Consider the following 15,897-nt stretch of genomic DNA (forward strand, 5'->3'; position numbering starts at 1 on the left):
CACCTGACAGTGGCACGTGAGAGTCCCGAGGGTGTCACTCTGGATGGGCCCCGAGCGAGCAGCACCTGCTCCTGCCTGGGCTCTCCCATCGACGCACACCACCATCACCCACCACTTGCTCAAATAAAAATCCCAGGCATAGGGGCTGGCCCCATGGCCGAGTGGTTAAGTTCTCGCGCTCCGCTGCAGGCGGCCCAGTGTTTCGTTGGTTCGAATCCTGGGCGCGGACATGGCACTGCTCATCAAACCATGCTGAGGCAGCATCCCACATGCCACAACTAGAAGGACCCACAACGAAGAACATACAACTGTGTACTGGGGGGCTTTGGGGAGAAAAAGGAAAAAAATAAAACCTTTAAAAAAAAGAATCCCAGGCATACTGTTTGTCCCCTTTCCCTCAGCCTCTACGTCCACATCCAATGCACCAGCAAATCCTGCCGATTCTGCTCCCAAATGTATTAGAATATGCTCAATCTCTCTGTCACCCCTGTAGCCGTGCTGGGGCGTGCCACCGACAGCACCGCCTGGCACTTAAACAACAGGAGCGCCTTTCCTCCCCCTTCTGGAGGCTGCGCATCCACGGTTGAGGTGCCGGCAGGCTGGGGTCTCCTGAGGCCTCTCTCTGTGGCTGGCAGAGGCCCGTCATCTCCGTGTCCTCACGCGGCTGTCCGTCTGCGCACCTGTCCTGATCTCTTCTTATGAGGACATCAGTCATCCTGGCTTAGGACCAGCCTCCGACCTCATTCCCCCACAGTCGCCTCCGTGAAAGCCCCCTCTCCGAGTGCAGTCACGTTCCGAGTGCTGGGGGTCAGAGCTTCAGCATAGGCATCTGCAGGGTACAAGTCAGCCTGTGATGCTGCCCTGTGCCACCTGCACCTGCACTGCCTCCGTCGGGCCCTGGGTCTGGCCCTCTCGCATCCTCGACATGGCAGTAGGGACCCTTTAGAATCGAGCATTTGGGTCTCAGGCTCCACCCCTCGCCGTGCACACAGGCCCACGGGAGGAGCCCTGAGCCCACGCCCAACGCCCGCCTCACTTCCTCCCTTCACCCGCCTCAGGCCCCAGGGCTCCTCACCTTCCCTCAGACACCAAGCTCGTCCCCGTCCTAGGGCCTTTGTTCCACCTGGAGTCTCCCCGGCCTTCACTGCCAGGGCCACCGAGTCTATCTCTCACAGCCTGGGTGTGCACCTGTATTTTCTTTTATCAATAATAGTTTTATTGAGGGGGCCGGCCCCGTGGCCGAGTGGTTAAGTGCGCACGTTTCACTTCTGTGGCCAAGGTTTGCTGGTTTGGATCCTGGGCGCGGACATGGTACCGCTCAGGCCATGCTGAGGTCCCACATGCCACAACTAGAAGGATCTGCAACTGGAATATACAACTATGTACTGGGGGGCTTTGGGGAGGAAAAAAAAGAGGAAAATTGGCAACAGATGTTAGCTCAGGGCCAATCTTGAAAAAAAAAAGCTTAAAAAAATAGCTTTATTGACACCATTCACATACCATACAATTCAATCAGAGCATGCCATTCATAGGCTTTCACAGAGTACATTCGCAGAGGTGTGCAACAATCACCACAAATTTAGAACTTTTTTTTTGAAGAAGAAGATTAGCCCTGAGCTAACATCTGCCAATCTTCCTCTTTTTGCTGAGGAAGACTGGCCCTGAGCTAACATCCATGCCCATCTCCCTCCACTTTATATGTGGGACGCCTGCCACAGCATGGCTTGCCAAGCGGTGCCCTGTCCGCACCCGGGATCCAAACCAGCGAACCCAAGGCTGCCAAAGCAGAACATGCACACTTAACCGCTGCACCACCGGGCCGGCCCCTAGAATGTTTTATATTGAGACATAATTCCCAAACCATAAAATCCATCCTGAAAAGTGTATAATTCGGTAGATGTTTAGTGCATTCACAAAGTTGTGCAGACACCACCACTGTCTCACTCTAGAACATTTCCATCACCCAAGAAGAAACCCATTTGCATGCAGTCTCTCCCTGTTCTCCCCTCCCCAGCCCCGGCCCCAGCCCCCCTTCCTTAAAAAGGAAAGAAATTCTGACACAGGCTGCAACGTGGATGAACCTTGAGAACATTGTGCTAAGTGAACTAAGCCAGATGCAAAAGGACACTGATTCCACTTACGTGAGGGACCTGGAATAGTCAATTCATAGAGGCAGGAAGTAGGATGGAGGCTGCCAGGGGCTGGGGCGTGGGTGGGGAGTTCTTGTTTAATGGGGACAGAGCTTCAGTTTGGGAAGATGGAAAGTTCTGGAGGTGGATGGGGGTAATTGTTGCACCACAATGGGAATGTACTTAATGCCACTGAATGTACATTTAAAAATGGTTAAAATGGTAAACTTTATGCTATGTGTATTTTACGACAACTAAAAAAAAATAAAAACCAATTCGTGAGTATAAAGTTTCAGTTATGCAGGATGGTTAGGCTCTAGAGACCAGCTGTACAACGCTGGGCCTGCAGTTAACACCGTAAAACATTTAAGAGGGTAGATCTCATGATAAGTGTTCTTAGCACAATAAAAAAACAAACAAAAGTTGCCGGCCTGTGGGCATAGCACACGGCCGTTGTATGAAAAAGGTGGCAGAAGAAAATCTCTGTTCCTACGTGCACACATGTGCTTGTCCATGCACGCCATACCCTGGAAGGACCCCAAAAGCTGCCCACCGGTGGGCGAGCAGCAGGGAGTTGGGTGTGCAGGCAGGAGCGGCAGGCAGGATTCTCCACATGGGAACCTTTTATGCTTCCAGAACCTTGGATCTTGGGGCCCTGTTACCTACTGGAAAAAGTTAGAAAATAGATTGCTGACAGAGGCCAAGCCCAGGAAAAGAGCCAAGGCCCCAGGCGGAGGCTGCCCACCCCTACGGCGGGGAGTCTGCTGGAGGGAGGAGCCGCCCACTAACCCTGGGCGCAGCTGGCGCTTCTGCAGACGCAGCACCGGTCCCTGCGAGGCCTCCGCAGGGAGACTTGAAGCTTCCGTCCCCCAGTAGCCGAGGACGGTGATGAGTGTCTACGTACCAACCCGGGGCAGCCAGCAAGGAGGCAACTTGGTTTCTTCTTCCCCTCTAACCTTGCACATCCTCCACTCATGAGTCCAGCGGTGCGGTCGGCCTGGCCCCAGCGGCCAGACCAAAGAGACCAAACATGTTTGCTTAGACTGTGGAATTCTGAGCAGAAGGCAGGGCAGGAAGAGCTCGGGCGTTCCCGGTGGTGATGCTCAAACCCAGAGCCCAAACTCCCAGCCAAAGGCCGCGTCTGGGCTGTGCTGGGCAAGAGCCCTACAGAGCGGGGTGGTCCACAGCGGAAAGAGCAGAACGGAGTCGACAGTGAAGTGAAGGCTCGAGTAAAGGCAGTTAAAATCAACTCAGTGTGAAGTCAGGGATGTTAGGACAGACAGAACATCTGGAAAAGAAAAACATAGTCCCTTTTATTCAGAATTTATATTCCAGCAGCCCAAGAAGCCAGGGACTTACGTAATTAAGGAGCAATACTAAGGTATATTACCAGCTGCTATTTTTATTCTGGAAAATTTCCAAATAAGTTACTACAAAACTGGCTTGAGAATCAGAAGAAAAATCTATATTAAAATTAAGAAGTCATTTCATAGTATCTGACAGGTGATCAGCAAAATGAGAGAGAAATTTTCTTAGGTTGGGTTCCCCCAAAATAGAAATTTCTTATGCTTTCTCACCAAAATGCCAGCTGCCCCAGATGCTTCGATAAGACACTTCCTTCGGAGAATGAGAATATTCTCTGGGAAGAGAGGCGCCAGCATCAAGCAAAGTCGGCCTCTACTTGGCGGGGACAAGGGCCGTGCAGGGTCACCCAAACATCTCTACCCCTCACAGTTACCACAGTGCAGGGCTGGCCCCCCACAGACGGCGAGGGGACAGATGGCACAGCCTTGCATGTCCGTGCGCTGCGGCTGAGTCCCAGGATGTGGCTGGTCCTCAGGGAGATGAGCTGTGGGAACAACACACACCCACTTGAGATCGGAAGAAAGCAGCCCACCTCATCAATCGTCTGCTTACATTGACTGCATGTTGAAATGACATTTTAATATTTTAAGTCAAAAATATTAAAATTAATCTCACCTGCTTCTATTTTTTTTAATGTGGCTCTTAGAAAGTTTAAAATTATACATGTGGCTGACATTCTATTTTTACTGGATGGCATTGGCATAGAATACTCCAGAACAGACCCAAGCTCATCTGGAGATTTAGTACATGACAAACGCAGGGGAAAGAGGGACTTTATAAAAATAAATGACGCTGGGACAACTGGGAAGCCATTTAGAAAAAGGTAAAATTAGATGCACGCTTCACACCTTTACAAACTTAAACTATGGATGGACCAAGGATCCAAAGGTAACAAATGAAATCGGACAGGTACTAGGAGAGAACATGGGTGAATTCTTTGCAGACTGGGTGTGGGAACTCAAAACTCCATACACAATAAGAGAAAAGATATAAATTCAATTACCTGTAAACAAAACACTGCCTGGTGGCGAAAGACGGCACAGGATAGACAGACGGAACACAACAAATGGGCAGGGAGGATCTGTGGGTTATGTGCCAGTGTCCCTAATATACACAGAACCTAGCAGTCAAGGAGGGAGAAGATGAGAAAATGGGCAGAAGATACAGACAATACGCAACACACAACATAAAAAGGGTTTTAAATACACGCCGAGATGCTCCGGTTGACACACAACGAGGGAAGTGCTGACTGACCCGCACGGAGTCAGCTCACCCACGGGCGGACGTGCATAGCCAGAGGTCGTGGGGCAGGCGCGCCTCACACGGGGCACAGGGGGCCGCAGCACGCCTCAGCCCCACGTGTGGTGGGCAATATCTGGTGAGACTGTGTACGGCTTTACCCTGCGACCTGCCACCCCACCTCTGGGGATTTGCCCTGAAGACACACCTCTAACAGTTCGAAGACGCTCGAGAACAAACGTCCTCACTACTGGTCATCACATGTCTGGGAACATCTAGAACCACAGAGCAGCAGCCATACAGGGAGCGCCTCAGGCGTGACCTCCTGGACCACGAGGTGTGGTTCCAGGCTACATTTATGTGAAAAAAAGATACAAAAAGAGCACAAGTGGTATGCCAGCTTTTGTGTGAGAAAGCGAAATAAGAGTACATGTGAATGTATATATCTTCTGATATGTGCAGAAGCAAGCAGGAGAGAGAACCGGAAATGAATGACACTAATTGTCTAGCAGGGGTGGAAGGAGGCAGGGCCGTGGCGAACGGCAGTGACCTTTTGTATATCTCTGATTTCAGATGTTAATGTTCCCTGTAGTCATAAATAAAATTCAATCGAGAGCACTGGAGAAGGAACCCTAAAAATGAATACAAGCAGAAAACCCAACTCAGCCGTGTCTCACATGTATAACATAACCACAGAGAAGAAAACAAAAAACAAACCCAACGAATTTCTGAACACAACACTCAATCTAAAGATGAGAAGAGCAGACACAGCCTCTTCACAGGTTTGCCATTTTTGGTGGGTGGGTACAGCAATTCTGGAACGGTTCTGTGTGTTTGGATGATCAACTAGATGATAAATACGTATGGCGTTGCTGTCAGAAGTTAGGGCTCTCTCGTGGGAGCAGGAGATGCAGATGTGGACTGGTGGACTCAAGGAGGGGCCTGTGGTGCTGGGGTGGGACCAGAAGCAACCATGTGAGCTCATGATATTATTAATGATGTACCTTTCTAGGACCTAGATGACACCCTAGTGCAAAGGAGCACACCCAGCTCCTAGGTCTCGGTGTCAGAGAAACATTCTGCTCTAAAGGAACCCAGGAGAAGTGGCTGATTCCAGGGTTGGAGCAGTGAAAGAAAAGGGAAAGGAAAGCAAGAAAGTGCTCAAAACCAATGGCAACATGTCAGAGGACACAGGAGCCAGCCTGACAGCATCAAAATGAGCAATGACAGTAACGGACTATAGCTCACTGAACTAAGTGAAAACCCACAAGCCTGTGCTCCTACTAGAGAACGGACGGCTCTTTCTTGCAGCTGAATGCCAACTAACGCCTGGAGAAGGGAGAGAGTTACAGAATTATTATCTCGCAACCACTGTCATAATAAACAACTCCAGCAAGAATGGCTGACAGGTGCTAGACAGCGGCTGGGCAAGAGGTGCTCAAGGAAAGGGTGTTTGCTCAACCTCAGAGTTTCCATGTGGCCATGTGCATCTCAGCTGGAAGAAATGGTCAGGCACACCCGGCAAGGGACATGCCGCAGAGCAGGTGGCCGATGGCCATAGAGGCCACTGTTGGGGACACAGGCAGGGCTGAGTGGCCACTCCAGACTCCTGACAGGAAAACACAGGGCGTGGTCCTGGATGGGAGAAAACGGCTGGAAAGAACATTACTGGTACAACTGACGAGATGTGAACTGGACTGTGTGATTAATATCGACAGTAAATTTCCTGGACTGTGCACTTGAGCTGAGCGTCCTTGTCCTTAGGTGAAATACCCTGAAATTTTAGGGGTAAAGGACTACAACACTCCTAAGTGGTCCGGTAACAATGATAGAATCAGCAGTGGTACTGGCACTGTGCACGTGTATACAGAGAAAGGAAATGAGGCAAAATGTTAACAACGGGGAAATTGAGGCGAAGGGCTGAAGGAGCTCATCCTACTTTCCTCTTCTGTCTGTGCCAGAACGCCCCAGAGAGAGCCTGTGGCCATCTGGTGTCTGGCCATCCAGAGGGCAAGGTCTGCCACACGACTCCTGGTCGTCACATGAGATCCCCGCTTCTCCCCACACAGAAAAAAGTTGACAGGATCCAACAGGACCCCGAGGTCAGGGAGGAATGAGAGCTGAGACTCCGGCCTGCGCTCAGCTCCATGCTGCCCCTGCTGCCTACCCCGTGTGACATGGCACGACCGGCTTCCACGCTGACCCATGAAGAAGCAGTGCCTTGGGCTCAGAAGAACGCGCTTAATGAAGGGCCGGGCCATGGGTCGGTCTTGCCGCTTAGCGCTGACTCGAGCTTCCACGTTCACATGCTGGGCTGTGCTCAGCTGGGAACACGTGGTTGACCAGGAACGGCCCCTGCGATGTCGCCCCATTCGCATCTGAGCTGCATCATCACCATCGCCTCCTGCATCCAGAGAAGCTGGAGGGGTCATATTCAAGGCCTCTAACAGTGGGGTCTGTCCCCTCTCCCGGGGGGATGGGGCCATCTGACCTCATGTCCTGCCATTGTGACCCCTGACCCCCTCCTCTCCAACAGAATGACGCCACTGATCACTCTCAGTACCTGGTCCTTCCTCTTCCCGTCGCTAGGTGCCTGTGAGCAGAGGGTGGCCGGAGGACGAGGAGCTGGCAGAGGAGGTGACAGAGAAGCCAGATGGCGTGGAGACAAAAGCCACCGTGTGGGCTGCTCCTAGGAGGCAGCAGGCCTGGAGACAGAGTGCAGGGGAGCAGGGGAGCAGAGACCCTTGGAGCACAGCCGGGAGCAGGGGACACAGCCTGGCGCGTCAGGGCTCCCAAACCCAGCCCAGCAGTCCACTCCAGGCAGGCCTGGCCTCGGTTCTGGGGGATAAGACGTGCCAGAAAGCACAATATGACCCGGACACGTCCCAGCAGACTCCAAGCAGCCAGCAAACCGTGCCTCTGAGCCAGAGGAAGCCATGGGTGCATGGGTGGAGCCACCAGAGAAGAGCACTGGGGCCAGCCCATGAGCCTAGAAGACGGGAAGATTCAAGAGGGAGTGGTGGAGGACAGGGCCAGTGGGCTGGAAGCAGCATGGCCAAAGGAACCGGGTGGAGCAGCTGGTACGGGGTGGGGTGGAGCTGGGCTGAGGAGGTTACGGCCCCGCTGTACCTTTTGGAGAGAGAGACTAGGGCACTTACGACAAGGAGTGGCATCGGCAGACCAGTGTTTTACAGGGAACAATGTGGGAGCGTCAGCCGCTGCCAAATCCCTAGGAGGCAGGGGTGATGCTTTGCACCCAGGAAGCTGCGGAAGGCAGGGGTCCTCTGGGTCAGTTAGGGAGAAGAGTGCTGGGGGCCATGAGCCAGAAGGCAGGCAGGAAGGCAGGGTGGAGATGGATGGTGAGATGCAGAGTGAGGACACAGCTGTGAAGCAACCCCAGCAGCTGGCTCCATTCAAGCTGGTGCTGCTGTGGTTTCCAAACTTGGTGGCTGTGACCCCAAATTCAAAAGCCAACTGCAGACTCAAGGGCGCTGGAGCTGTGACGGCCCAGTCCTCCAATCTCCTGCCAGACGCCAGTCCACCCAGCAAGTCCCAGCACAGGAGCCCCGCCCAAGCATCGCCCAGCTCTGCAGGGAGGTGGCAGGCAGGGTCACTCTGCACAGGGCATGACTGTGATTCTAATACCCAGCTGTCAGGAGGGCCAGCCCGGAGAGGCGGGTTGTCCCACTGCGTGCAGACCTGGGTGCAGAGAAGCAGCTCCCAGCCTCCCCAGCAGGTTCCTGCGGCTGAGGCAGCCCCGCTCCCCAGATGTGTGGAAACATGCAGCGCTGTGTTGCAATTTATTTCTTTGGCAACTATGACCCAAGAGGAAGCTTGACCTGAATCAAGAGCAGAAGACAAACAGGCTCCTTTTTTTTTTAAACGCAGATACTGGCTTATTGCTAGACATGCAGTTCAGTGAGCCGCATGACTCACACTTGTTCTACGTGATCTAAGTTATCCATTACCACCTGTTCTGTACTGAAACCTCTTTTTAATTAAACATTTCCCTTCTTGAGATAGCTAGATTCACATGTTGTAAGAAATAATGGAGAGAAGTCCCTTGTACCCCGTATCTAGTTCCTCCTAATGGTAACATTTTGCAAAACTGTAGTACAGCATCACCACCCGGACACTGCCACTGGTAGGGTCAGGACATGGGACGTTTCTGTCACCACAAGGACCCTTCCTGGGGCCCTTTTGTAGCCACGTCCGCTTCCCTCCTGCCCGCCCCCCTTAACTCCTGACAGGCACTAATCTGTTGCCTGTCTTTATAATTTTGTCATTTCAACAATGTTGTGGAAATGGAAGTGGAATCACACAGCACGTAACCCTTGGGACTGGAGTTTTTCACTCAGCATCGTTCTCTGGAGCTCTCCCCATGGTGTCGTGCACGTCGACAGCTCGTTCCTTTTTTCTTCCATCAGCGTTGTGCAGTTTTTTGTGTACAAATTCTACATATGTTTTGTTACACTTACATCTGGGTATTTTATTTTGTGAGTGATTTTAAATGTTACCATATTTTTAATTTTGACGTCTATGTGTTTATTGCTAGATAAGAAATACAATGACTTATTTTTGAATTTTTATGTCCTGTGACCTTGCTAAACTCACTTATTAGTTCTAGGAGGGTTTTTTGGTAGATTCATTGGGGTTTTCTACATAGACAATCATGTCATCTGCAAATGGGGGCATTTATTTCTTCCTTTCCGATCAGTGCCTTTTGTTTCCTTTTCTTGCCTCATTGCACTGGCTGGGACTTCCAGCACTGTTTTGAGTAAGAGCGGCAAAAGCAGACATCCTTGACTTACTCCCACCTCAGAGGGAGAGCGTTCAGTGTTTCACCATCAAGTATAATGTTAGCTGCAGGTATTTTGTAGATGCTGTTTATCAGGGTCAGGAAGTTTCCCCTTTGTTCCTGTTTTTAGAATTTTTATCATTAATAAATGTTGAATTTTGTCAAATGCTTTTTCTGCATCAATTGATATCATCGTGTGATTTTTCTTTTTTAGCCTGTCAACTTGGTGGATTACTTTCATTGTTTTTGAATGTTAAACTAACCTGGCATCCCAGGAGTAAACCCTACTTGGTTGTGGTGTATAATTATTTTTATCTATTGCTGAATTCTACTTGCTAATTTTGCTAAAGACTTGCGTGTCTATATTCATGAGGGATAATGGTCTGTGATTTTCTTTTTTGTAATCTCTTGATTTGGTTTTGATATCAGAGTAACTCTAGCAGCATAAAACAAACTGGGAAGTGTTCCCTCCTCTCCAGTTTTCTGAAAGAGATTGTGTAGAAGTGGTGTTAACTCTTTAAAGATTTTTTAGAAAATTCTCCATTGGAACTATATGGGCCTGGAGATTTCTTTTTTGGGAGTTTTAAAATTATGAATTCAATTTCCTTAATAGTTATTCAAATTATCCATCTCATATTGGGTAAGTTGTGGCAGCATGTGTCTTCAAGAGACTGGTTCCTTTCATCTAAGTGGTCAAATTTGTGGGCATAGAGTTGTTTGTAGTATTCCCTTATTATCCTTTTGATGTCTGCAGGGTCATGGTAAGGTCCCCTGTTTCATTTCTGATATCAGTAATTTGAATCTTTGTCTTTTCTTTGTCAATGTTGCCAGAGCTTTGTCACTTTTATTCATCTTTTCAAAGAAGCAGCTCTTTCTTTCATTGATTTTTTCTATTGCCTTTGTTTTCAATTTCTGATCTTATCTTCATTATTTTCTTCCTTCTGCTTGTGTTGCGTTAATTTTGTTCTTCTTTCCCTAGCATCTTGAGGTTTGAGCTTGGATTATTGATTTGAGACGTTTGCTCTTTTCTTTTTCTTTCTTTCTTTCTTTTTTTTTTTGAGGAAGATTAGTCGTGTGCTAACATCTGCTGCCAATGCTCTTCTTTTTCTTGAGGAAGACTGGCCCTGAGCTAACATCCGTGCCCATTTTCCTCTACTTTATATGTGTGATGCCTACTACAGCATGGCTTGCCAAGTGGTGCCATGTCTGCACCCGGGATCCGAACCGGTGAACCCCGGGCCGCGGAAGGGGAACATGCGAACTTAACCACTGTGCAACCCGGCCGGCCCCTGCTCTTTTCTAATGTATGCATTTAGTGCATACATTAAATTTTCCCTTTCAGCACTGCTTTTTCTGTCCACAAGTTTTGACATGCTGTATTTAATTTTTATTTAGTTCAATGTAGTTTTTAAAATTTCCCTGAGACTTCTTTTTCTCCCCATGGGTTATGCATAAGTGTGTTATTAGTTTTCAAATATTTGGAGATTTTCCCATTATTTTTCTGTTATTGATATCTAGTTTGAATTCATTGTGGTTGGAGAACACACTCCATATGATTTCAATTTTTAGAAAATTGTTGAGATTCGCCTTATGGCCCAGGATGTGGTCTGTCTTGGTGTATGTTTCATGGGCACTTGGCAAGAATGTGTATTCTGCTGCTGTTGGGATAAAATGTTCAATAATGTCAATTAGCTCCTGTTGGTTGATTTTTTGTCTAGTATTTCTATCAATTGTTGAGAGAGGAGTTTTGAAGTCTCCTTTTGGTTCTAGCCATTTTTATTTTATATATTTTTCCACTCTGTTGTTTGGCGCATATGCGGTTAGGATTGCTGCGTATTCTTGGTGGATTGACCCTTTTATTATTGTATAATGTCAGTCTCTGTCCCTGGTAATTTTCTTTGCCTTGAAGTCTACCTTGTCTAATGTTATACAGCCAATCATGCTTTTCTTTGATTAGTGTTTGTGCGGAATATACTGAAATGAACTTCTTGTAGATAGCGTGTACTTGAGGCATGTTTTAAAATCCATTATGCCAATCTCTGTCTTTTAATTGGTGAATTTAGACATTTTATATTTAATGTAATTCTTGATACGTTAGGGCTTAATTCTGCCATTTTATTCAGTTTTGTTTTCTACTTGTTCTCTCTGTCTTTTGTTTCTGTTTTCTTTTTCCTGCCTTCCTGCAGGTTTTAAAACATTTTTTAGAATTCCATTTTGATTTATCTATAGTTGTTTTTAGTATATCTCCTTGTATAGCTTTTTTAGTGGTTGCTCTACATTATGTATAACTTATCACAGTCTACTGCTGTGGTCATCTTACCAGTTTGAGTGAAGTGTAGAAATCTTACCTCTCTTTACGTCCCTTTACCTCCTCCATTTATAATATAATTGTCTTAAATCTTTCCTCTCCTACATTTAGAACCATACTAGGCAGTGCTATAAATTTTGCTTCAACTACCAAACATAACTTAGAAAATTCAAGAAGAGAGGAAAGTGGATAGTATTTGTCTATGTTTTTATTTACTGTGTTCTTTCCTTCTTCTTGATGTTACAAAGTTCCGTCTTTTATTGTTTCTTTTCTGTTTAGATAACTTCTTTTAGACATTCTTTTTGGGCAGATATTTTGGCAACAAATTCTCTTAGTATCCTTTGTCTGAGAATGTCTTGATTTCTCCTCCATTCTTGAAGGATTGTTTCACTGCGTACAGGATTCTGGGTTGACAGGTCTCTCCTTCAGTACTTGAAAAATATCGTACCACTTCCTTGTAGCTTCCATCGTTTCTGGTGGGAAATCTGCTGTAATTCACATGGTTGTCCCCTTTTAGGGGCGGTATTGTTTTCTCTGGCTGCTTTCAAGCTTTTTCCTTTGTTTTTAGTTTTCAGAAGTTCACTTGTGATGTACCTCAGCGTGGATTTCTCTGGGTTTACCTAATTTGGTGTTCACTCAGTTTCTTGAATCTGTAAGTTCATCTCTCTTGCCAAATTTGGGAAGTTTTCAGACATCATTTATTTGAGTACTTTATCAACTCTGCCCTCTTTCTTCCTCCTCTCCTTCCAAAACTCTGAGGACATGAAGGTTAGATCTTTTGTTGTAGTCCCACAGGTCCCTGAGACTCCATTCCTTTTTTTTTTTTTTTTCCCCTTTTTCTCCCCAAAGCCCCCCAGGACATAGTTGCATATTCTTCGTTGTGGGTCCTTCTAGTTGTGGCACGTGGGATGCTGCCCCAGCGTGGTCTGATGAGCAGTGCCATGTCCGCGCCCAGGATTCGAACTGACGAAACACTGGGCCGCCTGCAGCGGAGCGCGCGAACTTAACCGCTCGGCCATGGGGCCAGCCCCGACTCCATTCCTTTTTTTTCTGTCTATTTTCTATCTCAGCCTGGGTAATTTCTATTGTTGACTTCCAGTTAACTAATTCTTTCCTCTGCACCCTCAATTCTCCCCTTGAGTCCATCCACTGTTTATATTTTTTATTGTATTTTTCTTCTAAAATTTCCATTATACTTTCTTTATATCTTCTATTTCTTTGGTAAGACTCTATTTCTTTGCTTTCCAAAGAAATAGTAGCTTTCCATTTTTCCTAGTCTATTTTTTCCTTTGTTTCAAGCGTATTTGTAATTGTTCATTGAAGCATTTTTATAATGGCAGCTTCAAAATCTTTGTCGGATAATTCTAACATATCTGTCACCTCAGCATTGGCGTGTATTGATTGCCCTTTTTCATTCAGTTTCATTCCACAGCTTCATTTTAACAGGAACCATCTTTGTGGTTCTTGGTATGATGAATGAGTTTCTACTGAAACCTGGAAATTTTCATGTTAGGAGACTCTGGATCTTATTTTTTTTTATTTTTTATTTTGGTGAGAAAGATTCTCCCTGAGCCAATGTCTGTTGCCAATTTTCCTCTTTTTGTTGCTTGAGGAAGATTAGCCCTGAGCTAACATCCGTGCCAGTCTTCCTCTGTTTTGTATGTGGGACACCTCCACAGTATGGCTGATGAGTGGCGTAGGTCTACGTCCAGATCCAAACCCGTGAACCCAGGCCACCGAAGTGGAATGAGTGGAACTTTAACGACTTGGCCATGGGACCAGCATCCTGGATCTTATTTTTTATTTTTATTTGTTCATGAGGAAGATTGGCCCTGAACTCACATCTGTTGCCAATCTTCCTCTCGTTGCTTGAGGAAGATTGTCACAGAACTAACATCTGTGGCAATCTTCCTCTATTTTTTTGTATGTGGGATGCTGCCACGGCATGGCTTGATGAGTGGTGTATGGGTCCACACCCGGGATCTGAACCTGAAAACCCCAGGCTGCTGAAGTTGAGCATGTGAACTTAACTACTACACCACTGGACCAGCCCCCCCTGGATCTTATTTTTAAATTTTCTTTTAGTTGTTTTTTTTTTCAGCAGCTTTATTGAGATATAATTAATATATAAAAAACTACACATATTTAAACTATACAATTTGATGAGTTTTGACATATGTATACACCTGTGAAACCATCACCACAATCAAGGTAATAAACATATCCATCACCTCCAAAAGTTTCCTCCTGCTCCTTTGTTTTGCCCTTTATTTTTTTGAGGAAGAGTGGCCCTGAGCTAACATCCATGCCCACCTTCCTCTACTTTATATGTGGGATGCCTACCACAGCATGGCTTGCCAAGCAGTGCCATGTCCGCACCCAGGATCCGAACTGGCAAACCCCGGGCCGCTGAAGCGGAACAGGTGCGCTTAACCACTGAGCCGCTGGGTGGGCCCCTGTTTTGCCTATTTTTTAAGTGTCGTGTTATTTTTGTTATTCCGACACTGCTCTGGCAACTGTTACTGCAGGCTGGAGATAAAGCTCGAGTCCCCATTCAGTCTCCACTGACACCAAAGGCGAGGCCCTCTCCTCTCTCCTCTGCGCAGGGTTCTGGCGCCCCACATGGTCTCTGCTGGTTCCCTGTGGGGTGGCCGCATTACCTCTGGGTGATGAAAGTCCTGGGCCGCTGCTCTGCCTCCTCTGGCACCACCCCAGCAGGGGCGGGGAGGAGTGCTTCCTTACCGGCAGGTGGGGGTGGAAGTCCAGGCTCCCCCAGGTGGTCTCCATGGGGGTGGGGGCCGCTCTGACCAGTGGGGATGGTAGTCTCAGCTCCCTGCTTTGCCTCTTCTGACACCGTCCCCAGGCAGCGGCATTGGAATGCCTTGTTACAGCTTCTCAGTCTAGGCTCCCACCGGGCCTTTGCTAGGGGGGTAGGGGTGTGGCCACAGTGTTTTCAGTGGTATTGGTTGGAGTAGGGTGGTTATTGCCCAAAAGGTTTTTTCTTGCTAGGCTGCTCCTTGCTGGTCCTGTGGATAAACAGAATAGATTTTTGTTGGGGCTGTTTCTGTGTGTCTCCATTGGCATTTCTGAGTTGCCAGCTTCTTCAGCTCCAGGGGTGAGATATACGAGGCAAAAAGAAAACCCAGGGCACCTGCCACCATGTTATTCGTTGAATCTCAAGGCCCCAAGCTGATCTGTCTTCTCCGCACCTTTCAGAGTTTCCCGTGTTTGTTATACACATGCTGTCCAAGACTTTCAGTTGTACTTAGTGGGAGGAATGGGAAAAAGTATGTCTGCTCCATCTTCCCAGAAGTGGAAGTCCCAGTAAGTTTTTTACACAGTTTCCCTGTGTGACTCTTATATAGCCAGCTCTGCAAGCCTACGTGGTGGGCATGGGAACCGGGCCCTGGCCTGCTCTGCTCCCTCCCCAGCAGAGACACCTGAGAGGTCCCCAGACTCTTAGATGACTGGACAACAGGGAACCACTTCTAGATCCGAGCCCAGAGTGTCCCCCAGGGCCTCAGGGCTGGTCCACCTGAGAAGCCTGGTCCGGGATTGGAACACAAAGGCTCCCATCACAGTGGCCTCCTGCAGGCCACACTGCCCCCTGGTGGCAGGGCCTGGTCAGGGCTCTGCGTCTCCAGGGTCTGTGTGGAGCGATCTCTGGGGCAAGTACTGGGGGTGGAGATGTGTATGGAGCAAGTGCCTGTGCTTTCTAGAAACCCTCTCCAAGGTTTTGTAACACACATGGAAGCCCTGACCTGTCTTGCAGATTAGGTGTCCAGGTGGCAGGACTCCAGATGGCCCAGAACCCTCTCAGGACACAGGGTCAGAACTGAGAGTGCCTTTTTGGGCATTCAGTCCCCGCTGGCACCCAGAGAGGGGCAGCCTGACCCACAGAGGCTGGTTGGGCTCAGGACCCTGACCAGATGTGGCCACTTGGGTGTTCTGTGACCACCTTCCGGGGGTCAGGGCCCCTTGAGGAGAAGGGCTCCTCCTCAGCACCCCGCCTCCAGGCCGGTGGGCACGGATGCTGGGCCTGAGGAAGCCTGCCTCCT

This window comes from Equus caballus, chromosome 8 (genome assembly GCF_041296265.1).
Source record: "Equus caballus isolate H_3958 breed thoroughbred chromosome 8, TB-T2T, whole genome shotgun sequence".
In the NCBI taxonomy this organism is placed as follows: Eukaryota; Metazoa; Chordata; class Mammalia; order Perissodactyla; family Equidae; genus Equus; species Equus caballus.